The sequence below is a fragment of the Triturus cristatus genome, chromosome 5_2 (assembly GCF_964204655.1).
Source record: "Triturus cristatus chromosome 5_2, aTriCri1.1, whole genome shotgun sequence".
Lineage (NCBI taxonomy): Eukaryota > Metazoa > Chordata > Amphibia > Caudata > Salamandridae > Triturus > Triturus cristatus.
Window position 1 is genome coordinate 692,511,335 of NC_140588.1, and position 25,074 is coordinate 692,536,408.

A 25,074-nucleotide genomic window follows, 5' to 3' on the forward strand; every position below is an offset into this window, starting at 1 on the left:
GTTCGCTGATGCTGGCGAGAGATCTACCGCCGGGCCAGCCCCTTATGACAGACGTCTGCCGCTGGGCCATACCGGACCATGCTCTAAGGCGGCCTGTGGTGCACGGGGCTCTCCTCTATACACTTGCCTGAACTGCCCTCTCCTAGCCTGCAACCCCCTACGTGTGGCGCCACTCCCGATCACCAAACGCTAGGGCTGTTGTGCGCTGTAGACCTGTGTCACAACTCTGTCTTCCTGCCATCGCTGCGGTGGGGGCATCTCCCCCCGATGCCGGGCGCTTTGGGGCATGCCCCCTTGCGGCCTCATCACACGCTATACATCCTCCTCAGTTGTCCCACAGTGCAGCATCTGCTGGGCCCTGGTCTAGTGCCCACACCTCTCCCCATCAAAGTGGACACTGTTTGGTCTGTGAGCTTGCCCCCTTGGTGGGTTCCTGCTGTACAGTGACACAGTGTGGCCTGCTTCCCGCTCCTCATTCTACATTTCCTGGGCCTACCAACTGTGACACCAGACACCTTCCACTACTTCCCATACGTGATCAACTTGGCTTCAAGCAACAGCCGCATTGTGGGCTGAAGACTTCCATTTGACTGGTGCTTTCTTCTGTGCACGTTTCCCTCGTGGCTCCTGTCGCTCTTTCTGACAGCAACTATTGATTTCTACGCAAGCAGTTCTCACTTGCTCCTTCGTTCACCGCAACAACAGTCGCTCTAGGTCCCGGACGACTGGGATGGACGTCTCTTCTCTTTTATGCTGGAACCTACAGAATGGAGATGTTAAGTGTACCCCTGCAGGAAATTTCTGGACTCCCAATACTCTCCTACGTATGCCCTGTGTGCAATACTGGGTGCCTAGGCATTGCTCTACTACTACAGACGTCCTCTCGCGAATTGCCCTCTCCTACATTTAACATGGGGAAGCCGGATGGACGTCAGCCTAAGCTTGTTTTCAACACCAAGAAGATGGTTACATGCTCAAATTCGGAGGAATTCGTCCATCCCAGCAGAGAGCAGGCACAGACGAAGTCTTCAACCCCTGGAGATGAGGTCAAATTATTGCTTCTTGCTATGCAGCACAGCCTTACAGACTTATCGGGGAAAATGGACACCATGAACAGCAGCTTAGACTTCTTAATCCAGAAGGTGGATAAACATGATGGACAGATCAAGGAGGCAGAGCGTCGTATATCAGACTCTGAAGATACCACCTCACAGTTGCAGCTCCAGGTGTCGCAGATGGATAAGCTGCTCAAAGTCATCGTTGCCAAAAATGAGGACCTGGAGGCCCACAGCTGTCGTAATAACATTCGTATAATAGGCATTTTAGAAAGTACCAACAAGGGCTGCATGGAAGATTTAATTGAGCGCCTCCTGAAGAGTGCCTGCAGTGCTGGAGCTTTCTCCTCGCAGCTTATTGTGGAACGGGCGCATCGCTCCCTGGGTCCCCGGCCTCCGCCGGGTGGTGCGCCCCAGGCCATTGTGGCCCGCCTACTCAATTACAGGGATCACGACGCCGCGTTAAAAATGGCCCGTGAGAACAGACCGTTGCGCTAAGTGCTTGGAATTCACTGTCTTACCGGATTTCACCGTTGCTGTACAGGAGGCACAGCGCAAATTCCTGGTGGTCAAGCAAAAGCTTCGGAAGGCGCTGATCGAATACACACTCCTGTATCCGGCATGCCTGTGGGTATCCTATGAAGGCAAACACTCCATCTTCACCAACCCACATCAGGTGAAGGACTACCTCAAATCCGTCACCTGAAGATCCCCGAGAGGAGTCTCCGACAACCGCGAATCCAGATCTACATTCCCCGCTACAGACTGACCCCTGGGTTGGCATTGTAACCGGGTGCTCCTCTTTCGCACCTTACAAACTTTGCTGCGTCTGCCGGATCCAGAAGCTCAACCGCAGGTGGTAACTTGATGTCTGAGTCTGGAGTGACGAACATTTCACTCATTTCCAGAGTTCCTGATTGTTTCCAGCGAATGACGGACAGATAAGTGATACGCTCAGCATAAGAACTTGGCATGTTGGGAAAGCGGACTCAATATATGGTTAGACAGAACTATGCCAAGTGCCCTCCCTCTCTCTCCCCTTGTATCCCCCGTTCCATTTGGGTAACTGCCTAGCAGTTCATGTGAGAAGGGAGGAATTCGTGACCCACCAGCGACCCCCCAATCAATTATATTTCTGTTTTGTTGGACTCTGTAGGCCTGGACTGTAATGTCACAGTTTTCTTGGGTTGTGGGTGGGAAATTTATTACCGGCACATTTGGGGTGCTGCTGTGGGTGGGGGTGGGTTGGGAATTGTTGTTTTTTAATGTTACATGTGTAATACATCAGCAGATAGTCATGCCAGCACACATTGAAATAGCAATGTATAGCATACACCATCGCAATGTTTTCTCTTGCCACTTACCTCTCCCCGAATAATGACCTCACCTCCTTAAATGCTTTGAATAAAATTGCTTATATGGAATGTCAGAGGCCTTTGTGACCCCCGTAAATGTCGGCAAATACTTGCTTATCTAGATAGGCATCAGATACACATCGCCAAGCCCCAAGAGACGCATGTTGACCCGCGCCGTCCTCCCCGATTCGGGAGTAAGTGGGCTGCGGATCTGGTGTTCTCCTCTCATTCTACATTCTCCTGATGAGTTCAGAGCGGCAATCATGCAGATGAAATCGCGCAAAGCACCGGGTTCTGATGGCCTTCCCATTGCTTTCTACAAGAAGTACCTAGAACAATTACTTCCGGTGCTGAGGAAGGTGTACATTGAGGCTCAGGAGGCACAGATCCTTCCCGGTTCAATGAGAGTGGCACTTATTACCTCCCTCCTGAAGTCTGGAAAACCTGCACTCCACTACAAGTCTTACCAGCCACAGATGCAAACATTCTTGCAAAACTATTAGCCAAGCGCCTCAGTTTATTGATGGAGAAACTAGGGTTGCCAGACCAAGCTGGTTTTATCCCCGGGAGGGCGACCTCCCATAACCTTCGTGCTCTTTTCTCCATTCTGCAAATGGCCCTAGTGGCAGTTTTTTTAGACGCCACGAAGGCCTTTGATTCTGTGGAATGGCACTACCTTTTTACTATCCTTCAATGTATGGGGCTCCCTGTAGGCTTCTTAGCATGGATACGCCTTCTTTATGCCTCTCCCACGGCGAGGATTTTAATTAATGGTCATACCTCCCCCACCTCCTGCTGTACTCGGGGTACTCGGCAGGGCTGCCCTCACTCTCCCCTTCAGTTTGTCCTTGCCATGGAGCCGCTGGCAGCCACAATCAGGCAGCATCATCAAGAATAGGCCCTTCGATGTTTCCTTCACCCGATCCTCATTTCGCTGTATGCTGACGATGTTACCCTGTATGTCATAGACCCTGAGCAGAACCTCAACCCACTCCTCTGAGAAGTTGTTAGATTCGGAGGCCGCTCCGGCATCCATATCAATTGGGCCAAATCTAAACTTTTTCCACTCACAGCTTCCGTGGTGCAATTCCCCACTGACTTTCCCATAAAATGGTGCGCTACTGAAGTGAAGTATCTTGGGATACACGTCACCATCGATCACGAAGAGTTAATGAGGCTCAATTATGGACGTACGCTAGAACATATCACTAGTAGTATCACTCGATGGAACGCTCTCCCCCTCACTATGGCGGGACATGTCTCGCTCATTAAAATGGTTGTCCTTCCCAAGCTCTTATATTGGTTTTTAAATATTCCTTACGACCCGGGCAGACACTTCTTTTCTCAGTTTTGTACGGAGTTAATAAGATTAGTTAGGGGTGGTAAATAACCGCGCTTGCAGTGGGATACATTTACACGACCTTACTCTCAGGGGGAATTTGATGTCCCTAAGTTAGAACTGTATTATATCTGTGCTCAAGCACACTATGCCCATTATTGGTTCCACCCTACCAGATATACGCCTCACGTAGCTACTGAACATTAGCTGTCGGACCCTATCCCGCTTGACGGGGCTATACTGACTACACTCGCACCCCGCATGCCATGCCCGACATCTGTGGATTGCACGGTTATAGCTTGACGCCGAATTGCTCATCGCTTACAAGCTCCCATATTATATTCCCCACTACTCCTGCTTACATATCACCCAAAGATGCCTGTCTTACAGGAGGGAGTCTTTAACAAGGTTAAAGCTAAACAGAACATTTAAAACTGGGGTGACCTTTATCTCAATGGCACATTTCGCATTTCACAGCAGTTATTTAGAGATACACCGCCCTCTGCCATGGATATTTTCCTCTATGTCCGCCTGCAGCAAGGTTTTAAGGAGACTGCTCACTGATACCCTCAAGAACCCCCAGTTGTCGCTCCAATGCATCACGTACTGCGAGCTGGCAGTGCGTCCCACCTAGTATCTACACTCTACCATAGCTTGTACACAGATGTGGTCTACGCCCCCTGCGCTTCCCAGGATAAGAGGGTCGCTGAACTCAAGCACGAGGTTATGGAACAACAGTGGTTGTATTGTTGTAAGCAGACTGAACAAGTCTCTTCCAGCAGTCGGCTACGTATTACTCACTACAAGTTTTTACACCGCATTTACTATACCCCAGTGAAACTACACAAATACAAACTACGACAAACTACGTGAAACAAACCAATGCGACAGATGCAGGGCGGAAGCTGCTGACTTTCTACATCTTGCTTGGGGTTGTAGCTCAGTCCTTACCTACTGGCAGCAGGTATTCACCGTGCTAGAATTGATGACCTCCCTGCAAATTCCATTATCCCCCCTTCTCGCACTACTTGGATATACGGGGGAAGATACCAGTGACGTACCACAAATTTGTCTCATTCGCTCTCCTTCTAGCCAGAAGACGTGTGGCCTGCCGATGGGGCCGCGATTGTGCGCCCAAAATCAAAGATTGAATCAGCGACATGACACTCTGGCATGACCAAGCATACACCTATGCCGAACTGCTCCCACTCTCGTCCCGGGATATCTGGGACCCATTCAAATTGTATCTCCTGGAACACCCAGTGGAGACTGGAAATTAGCCTTGACGACCCCCCTTCTACTGTAATTTATGCCCTGATTATGAATGGCCGATGATTGGTACCTCTCAATTTGACTATATGGGTAGTTGCCTTGCCACTTTGTATCGCCGCATTTGTTGTCTATGGGGTTTGACTGAAATGTACAAATTATGTGCTGACTCTGTATTTCAGGTTCTGGGACGTGACAATCAGATGGTCAACAGTCACGGTTGTGCATATACCTATCTATGTACTGTCATTATCATGCTGGTGTTTTCTTTCCTATTGTTTCTGGGGGGGTTTTCTACTCAGTACTAAGTAAAAACAAAATAAAAACAATTTTTTAAAAATGGGAACAGGTAAACTGTTTATCTTTGGTGTCTTTGGAATAGCAATGAAAATCCTCATTTCTGGAGCAGTTGGATTTTTTATTACACTTTTGAAATGACACTTTAAGAAAGTTGTCATGTTCCTGCCTTAGGCAGTTAGTGCCTGCAGCCTGTCTCTGAGTCAGATGGCTGAATGTAGTCGGCAGTTGGACTTTGTGCATTCCTCCAACACAGTCACACACAATAGCAAGTTTATGTGTGACTGAATGCACCACCACTGGCAGGATTGGAGGGTGAAGTTAGGCGCAGCCCCACTTACACTTGAATAGGCTGTGTTCTGCCTTCACACAAAGCATTGCATATCTCTGGTTGTTAATCTGGAACCATGGCAGGGGAGGCAGAAAACCTGTGCTCTTCAAAGGGGGAAACCTCTAGAAGCTTCTTCCACTTCAAAGGAGACACCAAGTATAAATATTGGACCTCAGACACCAACTCTTCAATACACTCCTGGACAAGTGGATGCTAACCAAGAAGGACTGCTGCACTGCTTTGCTGCCAGAAGGACTGCCACTCTGTGCCCTGCTACTCTGCTGCTCTGCTGGCGGCTGCACTGCTTGCCGAGAAAGAAAATTGAACCCGTGCCCTTCATCCCAGGCTGAAGTGGCTCCAAGGGTCAGCCAGCTGACTTACTGTTCTGAGCTAAAGGGACATAGCAAGCTCCAGAAGATGCCTGCAAATGCCTGGCTGACCTGCTGCCTGGACTTCCAACTATATCTGCCTGAGTCCAGCTGGCCTCTGCTGGAGTGCGTTCCTGACGTCATAGTGGTGCCCCTCAGAGAAGGACCCTTGGTGTGGCTCAGTTGAGCTCCCCTGAAGTCCTGAAGTTTTTGGGCTCTTCACAACCATGAAGGGGCCTGTTGGTCCAAAAACCTTGCTTACTCAACAAAAAGGCCTGAGTCCAAATGATACACAACAGCCTAATATATTCTTGGTTCACTGGGTATCAGCTATACCTCCAATGTAGGATATGCTTATACTATGTCAGTCATACCCCCCATATGTGTATGTTTATTTGAACCAATAAAACATTCAACCACAGCCATGTCCCGATATTCCTAAAAAGTTAAGGATAATACTGGCGCACTAGTCAAAAGAAATATGAGACAATATGAAAAAATGTGAGGTGGGTAAGAAAGTGGGGAACAACCTTTACAACGCAACTTTTACAACGCACTGCCATTACAACGAAACTGTTACAACGCAAATGCATTGACAACGCATGCCATTACAACGCAAGTCTTTACATCGACTTGCACTAGATGGCGTGCTAACATTAAAAATAGTGTAGTTTACTATCCAAACACCTTCCCTACTGTTACGTGGACTGGAGTTAGAATAGTAAATTACACTTTTTTAATGTTAGCACGCCATCTAGTGCAAGTCGATGTAAAGACTTGCGTTGTAAAGACTTGCGTTGTCACTGCATTTGGGTTGTAAAAATTTCGTTGTAACAGCATGCGTTGTAAAAGCATGCGTTGTAACATCATACATCCTAAGAAAGTGCCTCACGTAAGCAACCACCATAGATCTGCTCGTAGGTACTCACCAGTGTGCTCACTTTATCATCATCGACACTTTCGTGACAAAAAGATAAGTGACCTAACTCAATTAAATGTGAATAATGAGAAAAGTGTCAAAAATAGTGGTTCTGACTACCATTTCGCCCCCTTAATGTGTCACCTGAACTCCCTATTAAAATAGGTTGTGAACACCTATCATATGTATTTAATATTTGTCTAGTGTTCACATCTGGTTAAAACAGTATGTTTAGACCATTTTAAGTTGAACGGCAAAAACCTTGCTGCCCGCGCCCATTACCATTGTGAAGTTCCTGCAAACCAAGTTTTCTAGCTACAGCATAGACTGCTGTGGTGACTGCTAATGCAAAGCTCTAGCTCCGACTGTCCGCACTGCCTTCAGGATCTTTGTCCTACAGCAATGACCGCCTGTGAAACTCAGCGGGCTCCTTACACTGCTGCGACAGACAACTGCGATGCTCTACCTGCTCCCCGCAGCCTCTTCCACTACGAGCGATACTCTTAGCGCTGGACTGAGAAGGTAACTCTTTCATCTGGATAAACCTGGTCCTAGTATCCAACCCGTGCTCCATCACGGTCGTCCTGAACTTGTGACTTTTTCCTGGTCTCACACGACTACATATAGCCGTTTATTGCATTTTGTGCTTTTAGGTACTATTTTCACCTAAATCCTCAAATATTAATACCATCGGTTCTACTGATTGAAATTTTGTCGTTCTGGTGTCAAATTATTTATTAAATTCTACTCTATTTTACTAAATTGGTGTGGGATATTTCATGTGTTGTGTTTTCACTTCATAACTGGTTGAAGTGCTGCCTAAATACTTTACACATTGACTGTAAGTTAAGCCTGACTGTTCTGTGCCAAGCTATCAGAAGGTTGAGAACAGCTTAATTTGGGGTTTGCTGTGACTACACCCTGATAAGGATTCGGTTTGCTGCTTGAGTAGAGTTTCATCCTCTCAACCAGTAAACCAGTTTCTTACAGATGGCTTTTATTTTAGGTATGCATTGCATCTTTTATGGCTTTTAATGAACCTAATAAAGAATGATGATTGTGGATAAAGCATTTAATAAATTGATCTGAGCCAGCCACAGACAAAACCTAGATTTAGGTAGTAATATCAGGGGTAGCAAAAGCTAAATTCAAAGAGGCCTTGTAAATGAGAGACTTTATTCACCTGGGATCCATTCTTCATATATGCCTGATCTCTATCTGTCAGGACCCTACTAAACTATCTTGAATTTGTTTATTCATTACTGTGAAGCACTCTGATACCCTGTTTTAGGTCTGGTTCGAGCTAAACCAATCTCCAACACCAATCTCCAAAAATAAATATAAATAAAAAAATACGTGGCAAAGCTAGGATTTCAGTAAATCAGTACATAAAGTAGAGGTCGGAGCATCAATACTGAGATTGAATTCACTAAAAATAGTCACGTTCCTCTACATCAAAGCGGTGATAGAACGAAGGCTATGAGATGGTTTGGAAGAAAATATAATGATGATATCCTTAGGAGCGAAAAATAAGTTGAATTTGCAACACTGTGTAATCTACATGCTAATAATGTATAGGGACACATCGGAAAACCTAGAGATCAAATCAGAACCGAAATGTTTGGAAATTAGTTACGATTGCAAGCTCAAAAAATGCATGTAACAAATTAGGGGTACTAAAACTGTTTCTCTTAATGTCATTGGTCTCAATAATGCTTGTTGGGATCAAATAAACTACTCAGGCATCTATCAGAGGTACCCGTGACTCCTGTGGCATCTCTGGAAGTGTGTGTATTTAAGGAGGGGGCACAGAAGTAGCCACAGATAAAACGGGTGGGGCCGCTTACAACGTAGAATCGGATATGAAGATTGTGCCCATATGTGTAAGAAATATGTGTGCATTTATTTATTTGTTGCATTTTATAAAGCGAGAACATGACCATCACAGTATCAGAATGATGTGCAGAGAGAGCTGATGAGGGTTGCAGTGCAGAAAGAACACCTGTAACTTAAGGTATGCTATACATAGAATTCGGAGAGCAAGGTATAACACAATAGGACAGAATATCCAATAGGATGAGATAAAAATTTTGAAATAGTTCTTTTATGCAACATGTCTTTCTAATAGTACAGCTTTGACTTCCTTCTTGAAAAGCTTGAGTGAGGTAATTGCTCTCATTGAGGGTGGGGCGGAATTAAAACAAATTGGGGCAGAGCCGGCGAAACTGCGTACATGAGTTTTTCTTTTTAGAATCTGGGAGGTTCAAGTATGAGGGATTTAGTACTTCTAGAATCCCTTCCACCTTTTGATAGCTTGCTCCTATTCGCCATGTTTTAGGACCAGAATTGTGAAGGACTTTGTGTGTTTACATGCAGCCTTCAGTTGGATCCTAGTTTCAACTGGGAGCCAGTTGAGGGCTGAGCGATGAAGAGATGCGATCGTAGTGATGGGTACCTGTTAAAGGTCTTGCTGCTGCATTTATTGACGCTTTCATTAGGGCTAGGCTGGCTTTAGGTAGACCTATGAGTGTGGCATTCCAATAGTTCTGTCTTGAGAGCACTAGAGATTGAACCGCTGTTTTTAGGTCTACTGGCGGTATGAAGGGTTTTAGTTTTTTTTAGAAGGTGCACATGTTGGGTTAGCACTTCTGGTAGCATCTTGCATGTGAGCTCACATGTTTAAATTTGAGTTTTTTGGATTCACATATTGTTGGGGTGCAGTGTAGCGATTTGAAGTTAAGATACCGAGGTAGCAGTTGTTGGAATTTAATGGTAGGGAGAAAATAATTAATTCGGTTTTCAGCAGGTTAAGTTTTAGATGGTTGTGTGCCAGCCAGTACTGTGTTTACCTAAAGGAGTCATTCTGTCTCCAGGTAACCTCTTGAGAGGAGAGTTTGATGTAGAGCTGAGTATCATGAGGATATATGTAGTTTGAGATTTTTGGGTGATTGTTGAAGAATTTCAATGAGTGGTTCCATGTACAGATTGAAGAGTGTTGGTGAGATTATAGATCCTAATGGAACTCTCCTGTCGATCTCTGATACATCATATAGAGTGGTGCCTATTTTGACTCTGTTGTCAGTTTTGCAAAAGGAGGTGAACCAGTTAAGGATGGCCCCTGATAGGCCCATTCTGAATTCAAGAGTTTTTCTGAAGCATTATTGGCTGACCATGTCGAATGTCTAGAAGTATTAGGAGACTAGATTTGTTTGGGTCTGGTGATATTTGTATGTCGTCTAAGATGTTTTGAATGGCGACCTCAATGTTGTGTCAAGATAGCCTTTTTGCATGAGATTCTTTCTATTCTCAACTGTTGAAGGTGGGTAGAGTTTGGGCCCTTCCTCAAAAGTCATTCCAGGTGTCTTAGATTTCTTCTACTTCTGATTCGTTATTAGGCTTGTTAGCCCCTCCTTGGTACCTCCTTGTCTTCATTCGTAAGCTCCCATAGCGACTGGCCCTTTTACTACTGTTATTACACGGTACCTGCTAATTAGTCTGTAAGCACTATTTTCTTTCTTGAGGTTCTTACTGCAGGCACGACATGCGCTGTTTCAGCTGCAACTGCTTGTTCTGAACTGCCTGCACGGTGCTGCAGTGAATTCCCTTGCGTGGCCAGCTTTGAGCGCACTCTGGTGATTGTTATCGGCGGAGGAAGTTTTCATTCCTCCTTGCCATGAAAAGGAGAGATTATTTGGCCCTGCCGGTGACATCATGGCTTCCCACCTGGGCTGCCTGGCGAGGGGTCTGTTCTGCCGGCAGGCGAGAAGGCGTTTGTCACAAACCTCGCCGCAGGCCCAGAACACTTCCTTGTAACCTGTCCTCCCTTTTACATGCACAGCTGACATCGCACAAGACAGATTGCGCCCTCTCACGCAAGCGAGGGGAGTCAGAGAATGCAAAGTATGGATTCTGTGTAACCTGCTTCCTAACATTTATATCATATTCGATGCCTACCGATGGCCCAGTTGGTGTTGACATATTTCTGTTGCAAAGTACAAATTATACCGCTTTCATGTCAAAGATAGGAGATCAAACTTCAAAGTTTAAACGTTCTTTGGACTTACGCATAGTTTCCCTAATTCTAGCGCCTAGAGCCTGGTTTAGAAATAGGTAATATTTGTGTTTTTTTCCTGATAGGTAAAAACTGATAGATATTCGAGTATCTAACATAAAACCCACCAACAGATTACAGACGATATAAGAAACATGTAAGACACACGGAGAAGTAGGGGGTACAGGACGCAATGGGTACTGTCTGGATCTTAACCTATTTAAAGTATGCATTTCGAGTTTACCATAGAGCTGTGCTTAGTTTTCCTCTTAAAACATTCTGTAATTCTCGCAAATACTGTTATCACCAGTAGATTGCAAAGTTTTCTGCATATTGGATTTAATTTTAAAATGTGGACTTTCATTGTGATGCACTGTATCGTAGTTCCATCTCCATGCCACTTTTCAGTGGTGACCAGTGGAGTTTCTAAAGGTGTAATGATGAAGTCAAAAATGCTCATTCGCGAGTTTAGATGGAAGCGTCCTTGCCTTGTCAAAGGCCAGATAGAGCTGGGGGAGGCCCGCTGAATTGCCATAACCGTGATCCATCTTGGACTGAAGGAAAATAAAACATCTACATTTAGGCTGTCCGGTTTTAGGTTTAAACCTATATTAACTGATAAAACTCCACTGAAAGAGAAATAGCCATCACCAGTGAAAACATATTAACACTGAAAAAACACCTGCACAACCACAAACTAGATGCCATTCAAAGAAAGGAAAAAGAGTGACAGCCATTTTTTTTCTTCCGGAAGGGGCCAATACAATGTAACTTTGTTATACAAGCTAGCAGTAAGACAGACTGGGCTAACATTATTCTACTTGAGTTTTGTTGTTTAGGATGCCACTCAAATATTGTTTCTTCTTCCTTTTTATTTTTTCAGTTTTGTGGTCTTTAGTCTAAAGATGCAGGGTTTAGAAGCATGTTTTAGGTCTTGTTTAATTATTTTATAAACTATAGAGAATCAGGAAATATCAAAAACATTTTTTATATTTTGGCTACGTTTGATTCTTTCACTGATAGGTAAAATGGCTGGTTTCATAAGAATCTTCCCTAATATATGTCATCATATTTACCCACAGAGAATGGGTAAAAACCCTTAATACATCAGCCCCTAGTTTCTAGTGACTCAGTATTGATAGTAGGTGAATTGCCAACACCTAAGGCTTTAAACATTCAAAGGTATAGTGACAGGTACATGTGAAAAGAGCGCTATGGTCAAGCATCTGGGATAGTGGTGAAAGCATGACACCACGCTTTTGGAAAACATGGAACGCAGTGTCACTTGAAATGCTCTGAAAAAAAGGTTCTTTCCACGTTCAACAAAGATTGGAGTGATATTGTTTGTATTTGCAGTGATTCGGCTACGTATATTGTTTTCAAATTTTTTGGGGTCCATGTCCTGGATCCTCCATCTTGCGGACTCAACACATTCCCACCCGACTTCTGCCGCTGGCCAGGGCCTTGTACTCTCTAGTCTGTCCATCGTCTTAATCGATCCTCTCTTGGAATCTCCTCCACCCCTCTTTTCTGGGTCACTGTGAGGCACCTTTTCACCCCCTGCGCCGGTCACATTCCTTTTCTAATGTGACCCAACGCAGTGAGGGAGTCCGGCCCTGGATGTTGCAGATCTTTTGGACCCTTGCCGGCTTGGTGACTCGCCTACTCTGACTCTTTGGTGTTCCCCTGAAGTACTACCCTCCAAGGCCGGTCAGCCAGACCTAATCTGCTTTCCTACCCCTTTTCTGTTCCCCCACTACTCCCCACGCACCAGGACTTGTCTACTATACTATTTATTACTTTAGTAACGTATGTATTCCCATGCCATGCTTTACTCTTGTAACTGATGTTAATATGGAATCTCTGTTCATTTCCAATTCTCATCCTCATGTAAAGCACTCTGATACCTCCCCCTTCCTTCTTTCCCCATTTGACCTGTGTCTGACCTGATTTATCATTCCAACCCGTCTTACTTTTCCCCCTTTACCTTCTATACCCCATTGGACCTGTTCTATGCAATGCTATGCTCTAAGAACTCATGTAACTGTGTAACACTGCTCTTTTTTTCCTATGTTATACTATGCTACAGTAACTGATGTAATTATGTAACTCGCTTATCCTCTTGTAAAGCGCTCTGATACCTCCGGGTCTAGCCAGCGCTATATAAAACTCTGCAAATAAGTATATGAAAATGTTGTGTCATGACCTGTCAAAATTGATAACTGAGCTGAAGTGCTTCCCTGTAAGAGATCCTTGCCACTTGTTAGATGGGATGCTGAAAGCATCTTTACAATCTTTAGGGTTAATGAGGAATGCTATTGACTTTTTATTCCATTCTGGTGCACCGTTTTCTTATGCACAGGATCTAAAATGCAAATTTTTCTCATTTCATGCTTTGTGTGGCATCAAAGAAAGAGTCATCCCAACTGTTTCCCATAGCTAATGGTTCTCAGTCCAAGGGGATATGAATCTATATTATTCATGTGGCAACCGTTTACAGAGTTTTTGCTGAGTAATGATGCCAAAGGCAAGAAATGTGAGGATCTTTGGTCGCATATTGATAGTGATGTGAAAAAAAGTACACTCTACTGCATTCTTTACAGGAAAACATAACTGCCGTAGTGGACATAATAAACAAACACTAGAGTCTGAAAACACCCTTGTCTGCCACGTGTTCAGCATAATTGGTGTAGATGTGAAATATCTCCTTGAGAGTAGGCTGGGCGACACCTTTAGTGACTTTGGTACTGCAACATGTTCAATGTTAGAGTGCTTGCCACTTGGTAAGCAAAGCAATGTTGAAGAGCAATTCAGGAACTTTTATTTTACAATGTATGAGAAATGGCTTGGAATGATGCATGGAAATGTCCATTCACCAACCATGGCATTTGAAGTCAATGAAACCTCACTGTGGTACTCTAGATCCCTTCCATAAAGGGGAATCTCCTCTGTAGTTTCAAAAGTGCTGCTTCATTTTTGACCGCTTCAATAACTCTGAAGGCAGGAGCACCCAGCTCAACACAAATGATGCAGAACCAGCCCTGAGAAACGCAATCTTCAAGTACACCAATATTGGCATGGAAAGCTATGTTAGTGGCCAGAGTTAACAAATTGTGTACTGGCTGTTTTGGCGTTGCCCGTCTCAAGGGCCTTTTCACTAAAGTTTACATGGGAAGGGAAGAGCGAGCGCACATGACCAAAGATTCACTGAAGAAGTATTGTATGGTGTACCGCAATAAGTTTAATTTGAAAAAATCTATTTGGTCCTCATATACACTATACATACACTGTCTATATACCATGCACTATCAGTGCAGAAAGCAAGCAATTATAAAAGCAAAACATTCCATAAACACTGGAAAAACACTGTTTCTGTTGTTTTTAATGGCGTGAAAATGTGTAACCACTGTTCATTAAAGATATTGAAATCACTTGAAAACACTGAGAAAAAAACACCAGAATTGACCAAAAATAGAAACTTAAAACAGGAAATCCCACATGTAATCCAGTGAAGTAGACTGAATTAAACTGTGTCTGTTTTTACGGATCCTTGATATGGGCATACAAACTCAGTGTAGCATGCATGGCAAAAACCACATTTGGGGATTTTATCACTCATTCTGTGCCAATTCAGGCTCTATGTTGCCTAACCATATTGAATTTTACATTAAAGAGAAAGATACAAAAAAGAGTTAAGCTAGAGAGAAAGTTCACTTTCCCCTTGGAAGGTGGGGGCCCTGGGCAATTTCCCACTTTGCTCATGCCTTAAAACGTCTGTGTGTGAGCCTCGTCCCCTTTCCCATTCTGGAACTCTCATGAGATAGTGCAAAAGGCCATGGATAGATAGGTTGACAAAAGATTTATACAAACACAACGGCAACTGCAATACATTCCTCTCCTCCAGTGCTTCTATACACACTACACACAAGAAATTTAAATATATGTAACAATTATATCCGTCCTCTCCTTCTTACAGTTCGGAATCAGGAGCGTAGCTATCCTAGGTGCAGCATGTGCAGTGCACTGGTGCTCACTGAGCCCTGCTAATAACTTCATTTTACTACCCCAACGACAATAAAATGCGTTTGGGCCCATGTCATCCTTGCTACGCTGCTGTGCCTGCATCATCTCCTCCAAACTGTACAGTTCTGCTCCCTACACCATCTCCATGCAACACAGGTTCAGATCCCTATTTTCCTTTTCCTCCACACTGTACCGGCCCAGCCTCTTCCTCTCCACCACTCTGTACAGGTTAAAATCGTTGAATCTTTCATCATAAAGTTCTGGTGCATACCTGGTAAGATCTTGGTAGCTCTCATCTGAAATATCTAATGTATCCTTTTTAGATTGAGTGCAAGCGCTGCTGCGAGGCATGCAGTATTGGAGTGTGGAATTAAAGCCCCGCCCACTCTCCATCCATATTTTCCATTGGCTTGTGTCATTGTCCTTCGTACATACTGGCTTCTGATTTGGTAATAGGCTTGTTAGTCCCTTCTTAGTACTCCCTTGTCTGTATTTGTAACCCCCCATGAGGACTGGACATTTTACTTCAGTTAATACACGGTATGTCTTATTTAGTTTGTAAGCTCTACTTTCTTTAATGCGTTTCTCCTACAGGCACGACATGCTTTCCTGTACCCTCTGCGCAGCTCTCTAGTTATAGTCTTCACTTCTGTCTTCCATCGACGCGCTGCACAACTCCCTTCCGATTCGCAGCTTCACCCATCCCCCCACCCATGCTGCTTATTTTAAGTTTGTAATCCACCTGAAGGTATTGGAGACTTTACATAAGCACCACTTACATTATACAAGGACATATTCAGTTTTTGTGGGCACGGTGATTTGCCCAGAATCACAGGATGTTGAGCTGACACCAAGACTCGAACCGGGTTCCCCAGTTCCATAGTCGGCAGCTCTCATCGTTATGCTACACCCTCACCCTGTTCAACCAGGTTTCTGTGGAGCACATTAGGCTTTCCAGTGCTTTAGATGGAGAAAAGACTGCATGGCACAAATTCCCCTAACCTTACTGAACCAATTGATGCTCACCTACCATATTAAATGGTTAAACTTTACGGCAGAGGTGGAGCGCTGCTGTCCTTTGCAGACAGAAGCGACAGCACCCTCCCATGTTCCGATGTTGCTTAACAAACTTCCTTCTTCCATTTCACGCGCTCCGGTGTTGTTGCTCATCATCCTCCGTTCACCCTTTCATTGATCTGATGCATAAGGCCTGCTCTTTCGGTGCACTATGAACACTACCCTCTCCGTGGAAATGAAGAATGTAAACAGGACATACTAATCCCTTCACTTCCTCTACATAATGAGTGTCCAACAGCCCAGAAGGGCAAACAGCAAATTAATAATTATAACATGTTTATTTTCATAGCCAAAGCTTTATTTCCTGAAAACCATTCCATTGGATATTTTAGAATTGTTTTATTTTTTATAAAGGCTTCGCTATACCTTTCTGTTGGAAAGACGCGTTTTTATTCAGTGCTTAAGCAGAAATGACTTTAAAGGTGCATGGCTAAACACTTACAAGGTCCGAAAGGCGAGACCTATTGGCAATGCCAATGCTTGTTTCTTTTGTCTTTTTAGACGTAATGGAGGGTAAACAGCCCTCACAACGAAGCCGTCACCCCGCATTCAATTACAACGTGGTCGTTACAACGACCGCGTTGTAACAACGAATACCATTACCCCCAAATCAAAAAAACAACTTGCGGAGGGGGGAGAAGGTGTTGGATTTAAAATCCAACACCTTCCCTACTGTCCACACAGACTGGAGTTGGAATAGTAAATTATACTATTCCAACATCCAGCGCCCCCCTCCGCAAGTCGTTGTTCTGACTTGCGGGGTAATGGTATGTATTGCTACAACGCGGTCGTTGTAACGACCACATTGTAATTGCATGAGGAGTGAAGGCATGTGTGAAAAGGAGGCATATTCGTAATGGAGCAGCCTTCTGAACTATGTCAGTCATACTGCTGTTGTAGATGCGCATCAGGTCTTCAACCGATGTTTGGTCCGTCCGAGCCTCCAAAGTGGTTTGACCCACCAATTCAGTTTTGTTTACGCGGCTGTAATCCATCATACATGTTTTTTCCCTTCTTGTTTGACCCTTGATTTTGGTTTATTGTGCAGATATTTGGAAAATAATTTGATGGTGGTCTGATCGGTCTGTTGGGGTGATGTTGAGCATGTTTACTGATCCCAGTTTAGCAATTATGAGGTCCAGTGTGACACCTTTGTTGTGTGTAGGTCCATTGCATGCTTGAATCATGTTGAGGTCCTGGAGCAGGTTACTGAGTGCAGCCACTTTGGGGTCTTTCTCTTTGTTCCAGTGAAGGTTGAAGTATCCTAATAATTTTGTATTAGAAGGTGAGGAGACATAGATTGTAATCATTTCCATAAGTTGCTCCAGGAAGACTATGTTGTTACCCAGTGGATGGTATACAAGGAGAGTTTTTGCTAACAGTTTCTTTTCAGACTTAATTTCAGCTCCCAAAAGTTCAAACGATTATTCATCTTTTAGTGGGAGTGAGTTTACGGTTAAAGAGTTCCTACAAATTAAGGCAAGACCTCCCCTCTGTGCCAATGTGCGGTCTAGACATAGGATGGTGAAGTCTGGTGGGATGAGAAGGCCCAGTGTTGGGGCTGCCAATGGTTTGAGACAGGATTCAGTTAGGAAGATCATGTCCAGATCATGTGCTAAGGTCACATCTGCTACATCCATTACGTATTTTGCAGCTGATGTGCAATTGTGAAGCAAGCATTTCAGGTTTGTTACTGTTTTGTTGGTTACTGTGGTGGATAGTGTGTTTGTTGCAATCAAGATCAAGTTGTTGTGATTAACTTGTAGTGGGTTGTGTATCTGGTTTTTGAAGTAGGATGTCTTGATGATCGGAATGTCAAGTAAGATTTTTTTCTGTGCTCCCTGATAGTATATTAGCAGAGGGTTTATCTTTTCTTCTGAGAGGTGATTGTTTGTTCTTTTTGGCGGGTGAAGATTGTTGTCTCGGGGAGCGGTGCCCTGGGGGATTGGGTCCTCAAAACTGTAATCTGCCTTTTGATTGCCGCTGTGTGCCTTTTTCCCCGCCGAGTCATGTACCAGGCCAGGCAAGGGGTTCCTAGGGCCCAAAATGTTCCGGGTATGGTGTTGAGAGGGACTATGAACACACCCTACCCTCAAAAATAAATGTCCCCCCCCCACGGACCATGGCCCACCCTGGCAGAGTTTTCATAAAACAAGCGCGGGCCCAGAGTTGGGAAAAGCAGCGACCAGGATCAGTGAACAGGGGAAACAACGAGTGTGGCACTGGACCACGGGAGCCGACGGCAGGCACAATTACCAGCACAAGAAGGGTGGGAAGGGGATGAGGTGGGCACCAACAGCGGGGGACACCTAGCCATACTATCAACAGCGGGAGAAGGAAAACACATACACTCTTAAAGAGTACAGCCATGAAACTAAAAAAAAGTACCGTTAATATATATATATATACATTCATACAAAGTCATTTCAACATTTTAAGCACTTTCATCTGCAGTCTCTCAGTTAGATATTTATGCTGGTTTTATCCATATATTTCTGAAACCCTTCATCCCCTGGATGTTTAATAAAATGTCTTTCCTCTTCAGGACCCTCTTTTCATTCTCTCCTATGCTTACTTCCTTTTATCTCTGAATCACTCCCACACTCACATAATGCATCCACTCACTTGTAAGCACTGCATTTCGCACTGTAAATATTTCAACAGCTGTGTACTCGCTTCACGCACTTTCACATATAATCTCAATTGAGAGATTTGGATTTCAGGCCACAGGCAGTGCGAATTTCTCACAGTTCCCGTTAGTGGGTCATGTAGGAGTTCAGAATATATGCTCATACATTCCTTGGCCTCTCTGCAGAGTGCACAGAGCAATGGTCAGATGTGTTAGGTGTAATTGTGGCCCATTATAAATACACGCCCACAACCTGAACTCAAATAGATACACAGAGGTGACTCTTTTCACAATAGACACTTAAGATGAGCAATAAGTTGCATGAAAACAGCTATGGAAACACACATCCTAGAAAAACCAAATACTCTAAGGGAATGCCAGGATAAGTAAACCGTGACTTGTAAAAAGCAACAACATGGCTCTTCCCAGTCTAAGAAGCAGTGTGCCAGCTGTGTGCTGTGACAGCTGGGGTTGGGTTAGGGGGGGTAGGGCAGCTATAGGTGGGCCATCAGCGCACATGGCCCTTCTCTAGCGGTAAACAAAAACAACAGACCTACCCCACCTAAGTCAAAAGTAGGTAATATATCCAAGAATAATAATGCACATTATTGTCCCACAGAGTATATTAAAAGGATTTATTTTATCAAAAGAAACAATAAAGAGAAAAAGTGATATATAAATATGTTCAATTTCAACAATTCCTAGGTATAAATATCACAGAAACAGCCCCAATAGAACAAGGTATAACATAGAAACGTCATAAGTAAAAATGAATGCAAATACAAACACATGACAAATAGACCAACAATACTTAAAGGAAAGGAAGAAGAGAAAACAGAAATAGATACATATCTGTTTACACAGAAACTAAAAATAGATAAAGCGACATATTTTCAGACATAAAAAACTGAAAATAACTGACAAAAAGCGCCGACGCGCGTTTCTTGAATGGACAGAGTCTCCAGCAGTTCCTTTGTCAGGGCGCAAGAAAGATAAGTCATCCAGTAATCAAACGTCCAAACAAAAAAAAATATATTTTCCTTTTCCTATCTGTATATGGATATACACATGCAATATGTTCAAGGGGCTTCTTAGTCACACAACATCTGACTGTTATACAATCTGTGGACAATAATGGAGAACAAACATAAATATAAATGAGCATAATAAAATGTATCTAGGAGCTAGAGAAACCAGATGGAGCACCCGTGAGGTGAAATCAGAACAGATGACCAATCATATGGCGAGCTAAAGTATATAAACCAAAGGTGGTAAGTAGACAGACACACCCCAGGGAAGAAGAAAGGAGTATGTATGTATAGAGTGCAGACATGAGAGCGGTATATTCTAGAGTTAAAGCATGGTGAAAAGTAATGGAAATGCGTGGTATAGTCAGTCCCAAGTTTATACCTACTTCAGGGGTCACTGGTCTAAATGAGCCAACGGTGAAGCTGGTAGATCGAATAGCATGAATCAAAAAAAATTGTAGGGAAAATATGGCCCACTAAAGAAAAAAACATAGTTCGGAGACGTGTGAATATAAACAGTGTGTATATATATATATATATATATATATATATGAGGATCATTCTAGACAGTATGTATATGTAACTGTTTTAGAAAAGCAAACTTACTTAAAATGTGTGAGTCATAAATATCTAGAAATGAAATTCTAGAGGAAGTGCCCAAACGTAAAGGCACTGAGATATCCTGGAAAACAAAAAGGGCATATTTACACATACGGTGCTTTCTAGGTAAAGTACCGTCACTCTCAGACTTAAAGCCATCAAACGCAAACCTCAAAAGAGATGTACATTAGTAACATGTCTCTAAAAAATGTTTTTTGTAAATGTTACTTACTGCTTCACAAGTCTAATTCGTGCTTCACGATTGAGCAAGATTCAAATTTAACTCATGGCCATAGAGGGTCGTAATTTTTCAAATGTTGCACTCTCTAAAAACTAAACATAAGCGCGATTTAAGATTAACGTGCTTAACGTTAAAATCGATGATTTCTTGAATATCCTAGGTTACGTAATGGAAATACCTTAGATGTCCTTACAGGGATCCCACGCTTAGCTCCGTAAACCGTCCGTCCGGGAAACCATGAGGACGCTAAGAGACGGTACGTGTATAAATATAGTGCTCAATGAAACACACCTGGTGTACGTCTAGTCACGTAACCTCGGAAAGCTAGTAAGTATATCCGAACGTCGCCATGATGGAAGTAAAAATAAAAATAAAAATGATCCTCAAAATAGTTTCGAACACAGAAGGTATACAGAAGTGGAAGGCAATCCTAAGCGGTGTGGAAATGTGTTATCGGTTGAAATACCGGAATCTTAATAGAATAGGAGAACAAACCTATTAAACGAAACTGACTACAGTGCGGATGGGAATAGAAATAGAAAGCAGACCCTGAGTGGAAGAAATCATGGAGTCAAGTGAATCCCCAAACGAACTCCAAGCAATGTGCAGGAATATAAATAACAGAATACTACCACGTATATTAGAAGAAGAGAATATCTATGGACTGAAGGCTCCTATGATGTAGGAAACGAACGGATAGTTCAATCCATAAAGTGAAATCACTTGAGAGGAGGGTAAAGTGTATTAGTTATACATAAAAGTATATATTCAAAGATGAAAAATAGAAAAAATCAGAAATACAATATCAGTAAGATAAATGAAAAATGGAATCACAAGAGTAACAAAAATTCAGAAGAAACAGAATTTCAAAGGAAACACTGTCAGATAAGTATCCAGAACACTCAAGAGGAGATGGATATATATATATCGAGTGGGTCAGGCCATAAGTTCTTGAAGAGATGAAGAAAAACCAGGCATAAAGAGGCTAGGTCATTATAAAAGAGCATTTTGCCATGGACAGTGTTCATTTAATCCTGTAGTGGCAGTCTGGAGGGTGTATATCCAGAAAACCTTTACCCCTTAGACCATTGATGTTATTATCTTTGGGGTTGTGCACTTTCTCCAAGATAATCCATCTAAGATTCATGTCAAGATGTTGTTTCTCCTGCCAATGTTCAACGAGAGGAGCCCCTCTTCGTTTATTTTTGAATGCTGATTTATGTTCGCTCAGGCGAATTCTGAATTCTCTGCCTGTTTCCCCTACATAACCTTTATTACAAGGGCAGAGGATTAGGTAGATAACGTTGGCCGATCTACAGTTAGTCATTTCTTTAAGTTCAATTTTTTTCTTATTCCACAATAATTCAGTTGACACAATAGCTGAGCTGCAGGCATGGCAATTACCACATTTGTGGTTACCTTTGACAAGTGAAGCACCAGTTATGGATTTCTGACTAAAGTGTTTGAAGTCCTCCATTCTGCTCCTTACCAGAATATTACGTAAATTTCTATTTCTGCGGAACGCAAAAACAGGTTTGGGTAGGGGATTGGACAATTGTCCAGAATTTAGTATGTGCCATTGAGAACATATGGCTTGACGAAGTTTGTTGTTAAAGGTGGAGTGTCTTGTTACACAGACAAGTTTATTACTCTCATTGGTGTGTTTCTCTGAGAGAAGGGCCTCCCTATTGTAATATTTCGCCCTCTTATAGGCATCTCTCACAAGCCTGTGAGGATATCCTCGATTGATCAGTTTGTTACGTAGTTCGTCCGCGTGGATCTCAAAGTTTCTATGTTATACCTTGTTCTATTGGGGCTGTTTCTGTGATATTTATACCTAGGAATTTTTGAAATTGAACATATTTATATATCACTTTTCCTATATATTGTTTCTTTTGATAAAATAAATCCTTTTAATATACTCTGTGGGACAATAATGTGCATTATTATTCTTGGATATATTACCTACTTTTGACTTAAGAGGGGTAGGTCTGTTGTTTTTGTTTGGTGAATTTCCCTGCTCCCCTACCCCCCTATATTTTTTGTTCAGGGGCCCTCTGTTGTTTATTAACACCTTCTCTAGCGGTGCCATTACATAGCTCCACTTTTATTTGCATTATTCATAGAATCAGTAGCCACATCTATAAGTTGCCCTATATTAAGAGGCAAAAAAATAAAGCTTGACGTGATTAACCTTCTTTATTTCTTCAAGACTGTGAGGTTCAACAAAATGAAATTCTGGTGACAAAATAAAAATAAAATATTTCCAAGGGAAGATCTTGAAAGCGATTGGGCCAAGGCCAGGATACCAACTAAACCGAGCAATGCTTTTCTCTTGCTGCCATTGGTAAGCGAGCTTCAGCAAATTGCTGCTGGGGTGACAGACTCAGCGGGTTGTCAGACTGCATTCCATTGGCAAACTCTATGATGTGACAGTAGCAGAGGCCAGCTTCAGTGGTCACATGAATGTCTGCTAAATGCATCAATGTGGTGTATGTTACATTCTAGAATCGTGGGCACTTAGTGACTGCGCAGACCGGACGCGGTGCTCCAGTGTCTACTGTCTACCACACAGAGTGTACAATTGCATTTTTGGCAAGTGAAAGGTGGTGTGCTTTCTGTATATTAAGTTCCAATGTGCTCATTTAGTTGGAATTCTGATACATTTTGGACAAGATGGAATATGTGAGTGTTTGCTGCCAAATGTGCTAATTCCAAACCTCAAGGAGGCCCCAGGAGGGAATATGTTACACAATCGGGTTAATTCAGAAGCTTTCTAAAGATGTACGTTTTTATTGTGGGTATGACCGCAACTCTTCAAATATGCATTCTGCTTACCGAGCTTGAAATTATATAATGTGTTTATGTTATAGCGACATAAAATAATCCAGATGAGCCCTATTTTCATGCAATAGTTTGATCAATTAGCATGCTGGATATAGAAAATTATTTTCAATCGGATTTAAATGAACACACATAAATATTCAGTTTTTGAGCACGTAGAATCAAAATGTGAATGCCTACTCTGAAACCACGACTTTATTCTTTGGCATCAGCAGTCCTCTTCCTAGAATCTTAGGGGCAGATCTATATTGGAGATGCGCCACTTTTACGCCGCCGTTGCGTCACTTTTGTGACGCAGCGGCGGTGTAAACCCTGCGCCACGTTGCGCCATATTTACATCGTGACGCATCTATGGAGATGCGTCACGATGTAAAGCCCTGCGCCATGTAAAACCTGCGTCAGGTTTCACGTGGGCGTGTCGACAGAGGGGGGGGGCGGTCCGTCGCAGGAACGCCCCTGAAAAGTGACTCAGTCAAATCTATAAGATTTGACTGAGTCACTTTCCCAACGCTGATGCGCCAAAACCCTGCGCCTGCTTGAAGCAGGCGTAAGGTTTGATGCACCATGTTAGGGATAGGGTAGGTTGGAACAGTGCTGGAGTTGCGTCGCACTTGCGACGCAACTGAAGCACTGCGCCAACCTTACGCCATCGGATGCGTCACGCATCTGTTTATTCCTGTGCCATGATGCGCCGCATTGTAAATGCGGCGCATCATGTGTGGCGCAAGGGTAAACTTGCGTGACGCATCATTCCTGGCGCATCCTTGCTGATTTGCAGGGATGCGCCAGGAAACATAAATCTGCCCCTTAGTTATGAGTTGAGCCATAGATACTAGGGGGCATATTTATAATAACTGACGCATCCCTGCATATCAGCAGGGATGCGCCAGTTATTTTGCGCCCCAGCTCCGCCATCATGGATGCGCCGCATTTATAATGCGGCGCACCATGGGGCAAAAACGGCACAGATGCTTCACGCATCTGTGCCGTAAAAGTGACGCATTGCTGGAGTTGGGTCGCAAGCGCGACGCAGCTCCAGCAATGCTCTGGGGGGCCCTATCTGCACAATGCTGCGTCAATCCTTACGCCTGCTTCAAGCAGGCGCAGGGTTTTGACGCAGCATGGGCTCAAAAGTGACTGAGTGAAATCTTGTAGATTTCACTCAGCCACTTTTAGGAGGCGTTCCTGCGCCGGAACGCCCCCACCTGCCCTGGAACGCCTACATGTGGCGCAGGGCTTTACAACGTGACCCATCTCCCAGATGCGTCACGTTGTAAATACCCCACACCATGGCGCAGGATTTGCGCCGCTGCTGCGTCACAAAAGTGACGCAACGGCGGCATAAATGAGGCGCAAGTCAAACATAAATCTGGCCCTAAGAATCAAAGATATGAAATATAGGGAAAGATGTACGAAAGACTTTTATGGTCGCAAGTTTAGAGAATCGCAAAATCATTGTGCCCTGTTTATGGCTATTGGGTTTCAGAAGTGGGAGAAGAGGACAAGAGGTGGTGAAGGAGGTTAGTGAGGCTTCCTAGTCAGTCCAATAGTGTTCTGGAAAAATGGCTATCCGGCTGCTTGGCCAGGTATGAACAGGAGTGCCAAGTGTAGGTATGCCAGCATGAGGGACAGCTGCTTCAGCCATTGT

The 25,074-nt window shown here is 43.6% G+C and overlaps 1 protein-coding gene and 1 long non-coding RNA gene across 3 annotated transcripts in view; one reads left to right on the top strand and one right to left on the bottom strand.

Moving 5' to 3' along the window:
- The window catches only part of TNMD (tenomodulin), a 480,685-nt gene that overhangs the window by 266,083 nt on the left and 189,528 nt on the right, over window positions 1–25,074 (top strand). The window lies entirely within an intron of this gene.
- Window positions 19,334–20,812, bottom strand: LOC146829134 (uncharacterized). 2 transcript variants are annotated; one of them, XR_014962197.1, is made up of 5 exons: window positions 20,761–20,812; window positions 20,574–20,674; window positions 20,348–20,423; window positions 20,128–20,217; window positions 19,334–19,835 (listed from the first exon to the last, which is right to left on the bottom strand). It is a non-coding gene; the product is annotated as an uncharacterized LOC146829134 (long non-coding RNA). The 2 variants fall into 2 exon arrangements; XR_014962196.1 differs by lacking the exon at window positions 20,128–20,217.